Source organism: Colias philodice, chromosome 26, assembly GCF_061535455.1.
Source record: "Colias philodice isolate Cphi_HAF_F1 chromosome 26, ilColPhil1 Martin Lab GWU primary, whole genome shotgun sequence".
In the NCBI taxonomy this organism is placed as follows: Eukaryota; Metazoa; Arthropoda; class Insecta; order Lepidoptera; family Pieridae; genus Colias; species Colias philodice.
The window spans coordinates 6,936,097-6,949,343 of NC_143111.1; positions in this window are offsets into that span (position 1 = coordinate 6,936,097).

Consider the following 13,247-nt stretch of genomic DNA (forward strand, 5'->3'; position numbering starts at 1 on the left):
TGAATGATTGATCTGAAACACATTTAGTTGAATCTGAGCACAAAAACATAACAACCACCTGGTTTTAGTGGAGTTCATTTTTAAATTTAAAAGTAACTAAATAACTGTTAGGTAAACTCAATAATAATAAACATTTTTCAAGGTACTTTTGAACTGTAAAATTTTGTGTTAAATTGAATTTGGTGTATGTCAGAGTCCCTGCTTACTGCAGGGTGGAGCCATGAATTAATGGAAGAAGAAAAATTTTGTGATGTTCGGAGGAAAACTTATGAAAAAAACTGACAAGTAAGTGTTGTTGTTGTTGTTACAAAAATAGTTCAAATTCAAATCATTTATTTGTTAGTTCAATAAGTTTACGATTATTCTAGAAGCATATAATTATTTATCTTATGCTTTTGAGTTTTGTAGGTAAACATTAAACATGAAAAACTTTACGAAAATGCATGCGAACGCGTTCGATTTGCTTAATATTTTTTTATATATTTATTATTTTCATTAGGTAAATGACATATTGAAGATTTTATTATTCATTTTTTCGATTTAATTTTCTACTGATTAACATTTAACATGGACAGAAAAGAATAGAGAAATAATTTGGAAAATCCAAAAGTGCACGCCTCATAATTTTTTTTTAATAAATATTTATTAATTATTATTTTTGTTTATTTAATAACAATTAAACCACATCGAATCAGACCCTGAAAAATGAAAGGGTTCTATTCCTGAGCATACTCAAGCGTAAGAGAAAAAAAAAGACTCGATTAGTAAAGTATTTCGGTCGCTATCGTGTTAACAAGAAAAAGGATCCGCACATACAGACACACGGACGTCCAAGATAGAACTTTTTTAAACTGTTTTTTAACTAGTTTAAATAACAAAAATGACATCAAAAATATCATGAACGTTAAAAATAGTGTTTTTTCTTAATATGTGTGTGTATGTATTATCTTACAAGTGCAGTGTATGATACATAAAGACATTTTAAGTTTGAAAAATCAGATGTTTTGCGCGAAGTGACAGTAGTACCCACCTCAACGCTTCGCTTATGAGGCGTGCAATATAATAGAAATTAACGATCAAATCAGAGCTAGCGTATCCTTTACATAATCGATTTGAAGTCCTTTAAATTAGATCCTTGGAAGCGTAAAATCGGATACGTGTACAATCGAGTGCGGATGTTTTGGGAAAATCGATATCATTGAATCGAATAATCGGTATCGCTCGTGCAGTAAATTGAATTTGTTTTGTTTCCGTTAAGCTATTTATAATCCGTTATTTTGAAGGAATGTTGTCATGGAGTTGGAAGTTCCTTGATTCTTTTTATATGCTCCTCCTACTTTGATATAAATCGAAGGATGATTATTAAAAAAAGTGTGATGTCTCAAATGAATTTAAATAAGGTTTTAATGACCCAAATAATTCGAGTAAGAAGTTTGCGTATTGTATATTTCTTTTTTGTTCGCTGCACATTTTAAAATTAAGTTAGTAGGTAGATAGTTCAAGAAAGAAAGGAAAAAAGGTACACGAATACGAAATCATTAACGAAAATGATAAAATAAATATTTTTGATTATGAAGAATTCAATGTTTATTTTGAAATATGAACTTAAAAACAAATACATAGGTACAATACCCTTGTTTTTACATTCCCAGGAATAATTTATTTATTTATTTATTTATTTATGGAACACACAACAATAAATACACATTACATTATATATAGGATGACATTATCTAATTAATTGTATCTTATGTATTTATCAATTATAGGTGTACACAACATTCACATTAATAACACTTATACAATTAAACATAATCGAAAGAAAAACATAATCAATATACTAAACGCTGCTGGAAAAACTGTGAATAATTTGATGCTTATACTGTGCGAGGGATCCGAAAAATATATCAAGATCTGGTAAGAGCATTATTTGTTAATAATCAGTAGGAAAACTTTAAATGACACAAATTAGTGTATTAATAATGATGTCAATGAACTAATATCATCTAACCTTATTTACGAATACATAATATCGCGTTTGCAAAATAATTAGAAATATATTTTGTACATTATATATCATAATTATTAATTAATTATTATATCATAATATCCGGTGTGGTTTTGACAATTTATAATAATATAAGACAAAGAAGGTTTTGCCTAAAAACACTTTTATTGATATTGTTTAGGTATTGTTTATTTAAGTCACAATTTTATAATTTTTAAATAGTACCACAGAATAATAATAATATACTACGTATACAAATAGTACCTACTTATAAGTTATAACGTAAGATATAGGCAAGATCTAGAAATTAAGGGAATTAGCATTTTCAATATGTCCATAATTTTAATTATTATATTTTGTTTACATCCTGTTTTTCTTTGTAATAAAGTGTTCAATAAATAAGACTCATTCATTTAATCTTATCTTATATATAAAAATGAATCGCAAAATGTGTTGGTAAGCGCATAACTCGAGAACGGCTGAACCGATTTCGATAATTCTTTTTTTGTTATATTCCTTGAAGTACGAGGATGGTTTTTATGTAGAGAAAACGTAAATATGTACCACGGGCGAAGCCGGGGCGGACCGCTAGTAACTATATAAAAGCGACATCTAGTGTAGGATAGTATTTTAAAATTACTTATTCATTATTGTATAAAAGCTATCAAATATCAATAATATATTCATTAAATAGGACACCACAATAATTGTCAGCAATTTAATTAAAATACAATAATATCCCAATTACCATGCCCATGTTACAAAACGAATCTTAAAAACAGTAAGTTATTACAAATAAACATTGTTCACTTTTAACAATACCTTCCAAAGTATTTAATAGCATTACAAAGTAACACAAAAGAAATTACAAAGACTTTCTACATGAGTGTACTCAAAGGACTATAGGTTTGTAGGTGATCGATTTGACCCGCATTTTGAAGGATAGTGGGTTCAATCTTTAGGCACACACAAGTGTGCTTGATGCGTTATATAGGTAAAGGGTTTTATTTCATTGTGTGAGTTTTCTAGGTTTAGGAATCTATCGGCTTCTATAATAATTAATTGATATGTTACTAGGCGTTATTTTTAATTGATAAATATGGTGTTACTAGCCTTTTAAACGTTGTTTTGGCACAAACATAGTTTATCATCTATTCTTAGACGTGCATCAATCGTAGAAAGATTCATAGAAACTATTTTGGAGGAGTTTGATTACAAACAATGACTTGATAATTTTAGAAATAGGTAAAATTAGTGCTCAATTTCGAGAGATACTTTTAATAGTGCTGAGAAAGCTGTGGAAACTAAATAACAGATCGTAGGCTTTGTGAAATCTATAATTCACAAAGCTTCCGCTTCAGTAATTAGTGAAAATAATTACCAAACGGATAATCGAGTTCTCAAGGCCGATGGTATTGTAAGTGTAACAAGGCGGCGTGAATCGTGAGCATGCAGCGTATCGCAACTTGACAGGTGCCAATCGTACGTGCGCATGCGCAGCGGCACGTGGCACACGGGGCGATTGTCTTGATAGGTGGATTTAAAGGTGTTGAAATGTATGGGTTTCAATTTTATTTACTGGTGTGGTACTTTTTTATCTTACGATTCTGGAATGTTTTATTAATTGGGGTATAAAGGAATTGTCAATTATCTATTCATAACATATTCGAAGGCTGGAAAAAACATTGCCTGACCAGTGTTTATAAACATCGCTTTTCAGGGGTCTAATCAAATACAATTTCCGCTCAGTTTGGGAATACGAATTATCCATGTGTGGAAATCTTTTCTGGCATTATAAATGTTTGTCTTTCTTTGGTAACGGAGTGATTTTTTTGGTACGACTTTTGTGTCTAGAGTGAGATGGGCTGAAGCGTGACATAAGCTAGTTTTCACCGCAGTAAAAAATCGAACTCCTATAGGAATTTCCCATAGGGAGAAACCGCAGTCGGAAATCTAGTATTTACATATAAAAAAACTAAGTGTGAAAACTGGCCCCGTGTGATTAAACCTAAATGTTCATTAGCACAACATGTATGATGTAAATGTCCTTTACTATCGTTGGCAATAACTAGGTACAATATTATATTCTATACCAATAACTAGGTGACAAAAACGACCCCGTGTGACCACACCCCAGGGTTTACGCGTCACAGATTCCTGGGCTGTGATTGTGGAAGGATGCCGTCGATTACAGGACCCTCGCGATCCCCTTTAATGTCATATACGCACTGACACTAACGTACGAACTGCTCTTATTTTTTTAGGGGTCCCTATATGAAAAAAAGACTTGAGAACTTCGCCAGAACCTAGAATTCCTTATAGTCTAGCTTACGTTAGTCTGTGACTCCAAAATTGGTAATGATGATGATGAGATAAACTTGTTAAAAAGCTATGAAGGACAGTTCAAAGTTCAAAGTGTAAACGATAAACTTCAATGAGTTCGATTCCCTGTCAATTTTTTACTCTCAATTGAGTAATATTATATGATGTGGAATTAACCCATTAGATAACCTAATTTCTTATTTAAAAATTAGTTGTAAAGTTGAACATATTTCTACTTTTCAGTACATAAAGATGACGCCTTAATACCCAATTAATCCATACTTTTATATTATAAATGCGAAAGTAACTCTGTCTGTCTGTCTGTTACTCAATCACGCCTAAACTACTGAACCAATTTGCATGAAATTTTGTATGGAGATATTTTGATACCCGAGAATGGACATAGGCTACCTTTTATTGCGAATTATGTACCACGGGCGAAGCCGGGGCGGACCACTAGTGTCTAATATTTCCATAACTTTCAAGTGTATATATTTCACCATAAAAGCATAAACAAAAGGACAATAATTCTGCTACAACATAACGATATTAAATGCCAATTAGCCACGCTCTGCCGCTGTGACATATGCATTCAAATTACCCGACCATTTCATGACATTAAACTTTTATTTCGTCCTTTGTGTTTCATGACATGATAATTTCTCATCTCAGCTTATATTACGAGCAAATTGAACAATTATATGACTAGTTGCATGTCCTGGCTTCGTCCGGGTTCAGTGGGGTATATGTTTATAAATACAAATTCGGTGACTATCTAGCTAAAGTATGGATAATCGCAGTAATTTTTGAGTTATATTGCAACGAACAAATAACCAAAAAATCTTTCTTGTTTACGATATTATTAGTTAAGATTTGAATTACTAAAAGCTCCGTAATTAATTATAGGCAATTTATACTCTATTTTATATAGTCATAGGAATTAATTTAGAACAATTATTAATTGGAAGTCAATTACCCGAATGCACACATTGATGTTCAATGAAAAGCGAAATCAAGTTTTGTTGTGATTGAAATTTAATAAACATAAAAATGACGTTAGAAATTCGTTAAATCTAATTACACTAATTGTTTGGTAATTTAATTTTATTATCATGTTATGATGCTCTGCGCAGAAGCTTACAGAACTTAATTAATTGACTCATATTTTTTTCTTGCACATAATTTCGATTTTAATACAAATACTAATTTAATTTAATAATAATAAATACTTATAATTAATTAATAATAAATAATTAATAATAATTAACAATTTAATTTTATTTTATTGTCTGTGTTATATTACCAACGATTTAAATTGTGTTTTTATTTATATCCTTTTTCAGAGTAATTAGTTTATATTTAGATTTTTTAATAAGATTATTGATACATACTAAATGGAAATTTTACTATTAAACTTCGAGTAAGAATTAGTATACAAAAATTCGTAATTCTTACTCGAGAATTCGTAATTCTTACTCCCAAGATCTCTCATTTAACATAATCAAAATTTTTATTTACCCTGGGGCATATAACTAGTCATCCCACACCAGTCACGACTAATTCCAATTCCCGGGTCCTTGAGACCCTGATAAGCTTCCATTACTCAACAAAAAGCTGCCGTCAAAAGTAAACGTGCTTGAAAACGAAATTGCTCTAAAATTACTTAAAAAATTGTAGTCAAGACGACTCCGCGGTTTTACAAGGACCTTTCCTTCAATGTGAATCAAATGGATGACAGAAAAAACTGTGGAGCTTATTCTCACTTTCATTCGTTTTTATGGGAGTTTTTGCTGCCGTTTTCAATTGTATCCAGTGTCGGTAGCTTTGTGAAAAGTATAGGTTGCCACGGTAACACTTTTATTCCACAGCTTTATTCTTATTACTTACATATTTTTGTGTGCGTTCGTTATTTTAAGAGTACATAATATGTAATTGTAATGCATCGATTTAGCTATAACATATAGAGTAAAAAAGTATTACCTAGTTAAAATATTAATATATTGAAAAAGAAGACATTGGATGTCCAAGAAAAAACTAGAAACTTAAATGTTTCCGAATCCCGAAATTGTATCGCTCCTATTGCTTAAAATCTGACGAAAATGAAAAAAAAAAAGGATGACGTGAAATTGTTTTTATTGCGAAAACAAAAGAAGGGAAGAGTGTTTGTTCTGATCTAAATAGAGGGTTGAAATTGTGTAGCCACTTTTGTAGAAAATATACGCGAGAAGGCGATACGCGATGATGTAAAAAATCTAGGTGAACAAAGATAAGAAAATAAAAATGAAGCGTGATCGTAAATAACTTGACGTCTATCATATACTTTTTATGGATCTACGATTAATGACTCTTTCGATTAATGTTACTCAGTTATCTGACAAATAAAAAATATCTCTTCACTGCGAGAATTCCCTCTTTGTGACGTCATTTTACATACTCTGACCTATGACGTCATTCTTTATATGGTATGTTTTTGAAAACTCTATACTTACGATTATATAAAGGACCATTAAATGGGACAGGAGTATTGTCGTGAGGATAAAGGAGTTACGATGTCGCAGTTGAATAAGAAGTTGTGAGAGGGTTGGCTTTTGTGTTGAACAAGTGCAACCTTAGGGTCACATGATTGCTGGGACAGGAATGGCATGGAGGCGCATTGATATTTTTGCAGAGCTTTACTTTGTATGATGTATTTGTGAAATACAATAATTTGACGAATGTTTTATATTTAATCTAGAAACATAGTTATTAAAACATAAATATCAAATGAAATCAATATAAGTTTGTAAGAGCTATAAACATTGTTTTGAATTTGTGAATATACGATTTTATTTTGTCCAGATGTTTGAATAATTAGATATCTTTTTTATGATAAGTGAAAATTCAAAATGCTATATGATGTACTGACATGCGTATTACAAAATTTTAATACTTTCAATAAAATTATGGCAATCGCGACTCCACATAATTTCGTGTTCAATCGTCTTCCTAGCCCTCCTCAATATTTAGAGCTTAGAAAGGATTGAAAGAAGGAAAGATTTGGACAAAGGAACCTCCACACGTGGTGGATACACGTGGTGGGGTCAACGCACTGCCAAAAACAATATGCTCTCATTAGTCCATAGCCGCTTGATTGAATTTAATTTGAATTAAGAATATTATTTGTCTATGGTTGCATCTATAGAATGGATTGCCAGCGTTCGAATTTTATTCGTCGAAAAATAATTTTGTTTGTGGTTCGTTCGGATAGTTGAATGTAATTCGGTAATAACGTATTGTTTTTATGCAGCTGCTGCAACGGAAATGGTCAGGATGCAATTTTAGGGGATTCAAAAGATACTGGCAATCAAATGAGGGGCTGATGCATTGATTTATAGAAACGAGTAACGATCTTTGGAGTGCATCGGGGCTCCTTGTTCTTTTGAAATGAGTGAATGGTTCTTAGTGTGGATATAAGATACCTACACATAGTTTTGAATCGTTTTGAATAGTAGATACCTAATGTTTTTTTTTATAATATTGTACAATTAATCAAATATATTGTACAATCTTTACTAGCTTATGTCGATACAACTTTTTAATAATTTTTATTTTATTCTGTGTCTCTTAACAATATAGACAAGGGTTTAGCAGAAATGTCTAAAATCTTGTTATTGCGTCTGCGAATTTTAATAAAATTTTCCATACATAACATAACCATATTTTACCCTAATACCGAAAGAAAATAAATCTGTTTTATATTATCTAATTACGCATACTGATTGAAATGCGATAATAGCAAAGGTGTTTATTAAAGGGCAAAGCCCAAATAACATAGAAACATCTGCCTAATGAAGTGCGTCATACAGTATACACTATACAGTGTAGGCAGGATGCTGACTTGGCGTTTTATTGTTTTATTTACGTGTTATTTTTTTTCCTTGGGATGAGAAGTAAGATTATTAAAGGGCCATAGTAATAAATTTTTATACTATGAAAGGGCGTTAACTGTTTCAGTAACATATTTATTATTTACTTTAGGTACTATTTTAAAACTTGCACAGCTATTATGCAATTTATTGTGTTAAATATGTATTTTAATCTTTATGCATTCGGATGTATTTGTATGTTAAAAATAACTACTATTCTATATGAAAACTAAAATCTTCACGTGAAGGCAGCCTACGAATACCAAACTATTTTAATTTGAACTTTTACGCAATTTCGTTCATAGTTTTTGAATATTTGTACAGGGTCAGGTCATTGCCCGATACCCTCTTTGATTAGACCCTTTTGTTTTTATCAGCTTGATCAGACATTAATTTTTTGTATCCATACTTTTTAATATTATAAATGCGAAAGTAACTCTATCTGTCTGTCTGTTACTCAATCACGCCTTAACTACCTATAACTGAATAAATTTGCATGAAATTTGGTATAGAGATATTTTGATACCCGAGAAAGGACATAGACTATTTTTTACCCCGGGAAATAGGATAGGTTTTATCCCGGAAATCTCACGGGAACGGGAACCATGCGGGTTTTTCTTTGACTGCGCGGGCGAAGCCGCGTATGGAAAGCTAGTAAAAAATATGTCTATAAAACTACAAACATATTTGCGGTCATTGCTTCCAATCAGGTGCAAAATTAACTACACATTATCAATTTCTTTTATTCATAAGTTTATAGAAAAAAGACATCCTACGTCAATCGTATGTCCGTCTGTCTGTCACTCATCAACGACTATTCTCACGAAACTACCCTGATTAATAAGGATTAGAAAGTTATATATATATACCATGCCACATACAGGATATTGATTAGGTAATTATTATTATTTTTATGTATTAAATATTATTGGTACAAGGAATATTCATAAATTGAAAACTGCTGTATGCTACTGAGTTAATAAATAACAACGTAAAAATAGTCAGATGAAAGTATCTGGATTTGGAAAAAAAATACAGAAAAACCTCCTTTATATTAAAACTTTTTTCATAACCTGTAGAATTCCGATTTCCGAAAGCCTTCACTAACTTGATAATATTTAGTGGCGGTAATTTTCAAATCTGTTCATTTTCTAGTATCTCCGTAACAAACACACAACTAATAAGTTTCATAGATACCTTCGAAAACGTAATCTATCTTTCATTGTATGTATAACATACCTTCTATTATCAAATTGTAATTGAAAAAAAGGTCGTTGAACTCTATATAAAGAAGGTTCTCGAATTCTCTGAATCTCAGATGGTCTATGAGTCCCTCCGGGATAAAAGAGGATGGGTTATATGCCCGAAACTCTCTCACGATATTGAGGGGCAACGACCTGAGTCCTGCCGTGGATTTGGTCCTTTTTGTTTTTGATTAATTATATGAATATGTCTATGGTTTTGTGAGTAATTGTAAGTGTTAATTGCTATTATTTTTGAGAAAAAGGTTTGAGAACACGTCATTTCAAATGTTCTCTCTATGCTAGCTTTAGGTAGGACGTACCTATATGTAATATGTATATAGTTTTGTGTTCTTATCATCCAAAAGGGAGGTTAAATTCGTTTGTAGTTAAATATATACACATTATTTTTTATGTAGGTTATATAATTTTCAATACAATTACTCATTTTAAACTGAACTTTGCAGGACGAATTGCCTATAAGATATCGGTGACCCGTAAAGACGTACAAATTATTCACCATTTCTACATTTTCAAGTTGTATTTTCTTACAAATTTCCTCCATACTAATTTTCCCAAAGAAAATTATCCCAAGTTACGAGTTGAAATGAAAAATGGATAGGTATTTCACGACCTAACATTAAAAATCATTTGTTTAAATTAGACAAATCGATTATGAAAATGTTTGTGATGCATTTTTCCAATGCAAATAAGTACCTCCATGGAAAGTGCATCGAAATGTAATTCTACGTGCGCGTGCGTATGCGCATTGATTTAACATCCTAACGCTTCTGGTGGTCTTCGGAAGTGAGATAAAGCGATATTGAACGGTAATTTTATGACGATAATGTTTATTTTATTACTTCGTAACCGATTTGAATGCAATAAATATTTGCATGTTTTTTGTATGAGTTACTGCGTTTTCATATAGTTTTATACTTTCTAATACAATAATAGGTATGAATATTTTGTTATTAAAGAAAAAATCTGTGATCTTCAAATTATTTAATTTTAATATTTATGAGGATAGATGGTTATTCTTTCACGGAGAAAAGGCTGATACAATTTAGATGAAATTTTTTACACAGATGGATTATTTGTATTGGTACAATTTGCTGAAGTATTTGAGGAAGAAAAAGGCTATAATTTTATCGACGTGTCTTGTATATTTTTTCTGTTTCCCCTTATTTTGAAATTGTCATTTACTTAAAATAAATGTTAACTTCAGATCATGATAGCTTATAGTTTCATGTACAAAATATAGGTAGCTCATAAACCCTTCGAAGGAATGTTTAAAAAATAAATTAGTGAAAATTTAGGTGTGCCCAAACAGCTGCAAAATAAGTATTTTGTTATTGAAAACACTTAAATAACAAGGCAATGATTTTATTATAATTAATTTAACCTTGAAAATAAATAAGGATTGAATAAACAACTAACAGCTGTCGCATTTTGGAAGTACAAGGTGTTTATGTCATTGAACTTTACCTAGCAGGTGACTTTTTATTATATTTTATACATAAAACTTATTTTTTTCACCAATAGGTGATAGTGTCCCGGATAAGCATTTCAAATTTGCAAATTTTTTTCTTATTAATAATTTTTTTCATATATCTGATAGATAAACTAACTAGAACATATTCAGAAGCTGTAAAACCGGTCATAATGTTAAGAATTCATCGCGTAGGCCGTAGAGAACGGCGTAGCAAGTCTACGCACGGCGTGCTTTTCATTAAGTTTTTTTTCATTGCAACATTAACATAGTGAACATAAAGAACTTTTCAATTTAAATCCCCTTTTAATTGTAAATACATACTATTTACAAAATTTGTTTAAGTGTGAGTGCAAAAATTATTTTTTACATGATCTGAATTAATTAACAAAAAATTGATTTATAAGTTAAATAAAATATACGATGTCATACATAAATAATATGCATTCATCACTCTCATCAATGTTTTTTATTCCTATACGATATTATGATTTTTCCACATATTCTGCCAATTTCAGCAGTTGATTTATCGCAGTAAATTAATATTAACTACAAACAAATAGTACCAAAGTTCAAATGACGTCACGGGAACTAGGTAATATATAAATGGTAATAGAACAATCGAGACGAATGGCTGATAACCGTGACGCCAGGCTCCAGGAATGTAAATAATAAATCTATTACAGGGATACATGTGGAATGCCTGGTTTGTTCTGGGTCCTTTTTCCTTTTTTTACAGGAACGTGGATTTTTAATGGCAATATAATGGAATATATATAAAAATGAAACCCGTTTCGCGTTGTCACAGCATCACGCGTGAACGGGTGGACCGATTTCGATAATTCTTTTTTTATTATATTCCTTGAAGTACGAGGATGGTTCTTATGTAGAGAAAATGTTAATATGTACCACGGGCGAAGCCGGGGTGGACCGCTAGTAATGGAATAAAAAAGAACTGAAGACAAGCTTTAGAAACTTCAATAAACAAAAGAAGGTCAGAAACCAACTTCAACGGTGTTTATTTTTAGCAAAATTTTTTTTATAGGTATATTTTTAAAAAGCACTAAATTTATTATGATAAAATTTATACTTCACCATCTCTTAAACTCACGTCCGTACCAAAACAAAATAAAAAATGATACCGAAATCAATTCAAATTATTGGAAATCAAATTGATCCTTTTTTTAAATCCCTTGGTAAATATTGAATGGAAAGCCTTATTTCCTTAATAGAATATTGCTCACATATAGAATATATTGCTGTTCTAAAAATAAAAATAAAAGATACCTATTCAATTTTAATTGTCCCATATATCTGAACTGTTGTATTCCAAACAATAAAATTCAACACAATTCCTCAACAATCAAAATAACATGTTTAATTTTATACCTCAACTTTTAGCGTAATAAAGTTATAAAATGCACACGAAGTCACAGGGGCAAGCTAGCTTATTATTGATTATAATAAACACACAGTAGCTGACCTGAATGCAACTGATAAGAGCACAATGATCCCCTCGCTATTGTTAGGGACTTGAACACTCACATTGATTAGAATATAAGTACACTATCCTAGTTTAATAACAGAGGTTTACCGCAGAAAAATAGCTTTATGGCCATTAACTAAAATAAAGAATGATATTATTCAATGATATTATTGTATACAAAGAAACTTTTACAATTCCATTATGTAATTCATTTGATTTTTGTAGTCAATTATTCTAAAAGCCTCTAAAACGATTCGTATTAACGTTTAAAAATTTACGAAAAGACTAGCTTATACTTTACTGGCGATACATAGTATAATTCGTCACCGTTGATTATAATTTTCGATTTTTTTTTCTTATTGGAATCTTATACCACTTTATAGTATATTATAGAATAAGACTAGAACATCGCTTCTGTTTACCATTTTTTTAATGTTTTCACGATCATATTATGATTTAAGCACACACGTTATGAAAGATGAAAACAAGTAAAACCTAATGAATTCTTCGAAAACTCACATTAAAATACCACAACAATGTCAACACGGCATCTAAACCTCTTTACTACGTCCTGGATGGCCTTTCTATGAAATCCTGGACCAAAACTAAACTTATTCGATTTTCGTTCTTATTCTAACACGCATGAAGGCTTAATTTGGTTCGGAAAAGGGTTAAATTGTATGATAAAATCAAAGCCTGTCATAAATCGAGTGCCATAGAGTATAGAATTGTTTATACTTGGAATAGTGTACTTCAAATCAGCTGCTGTGTTGCGCGCGCATCTGTCAGTTGT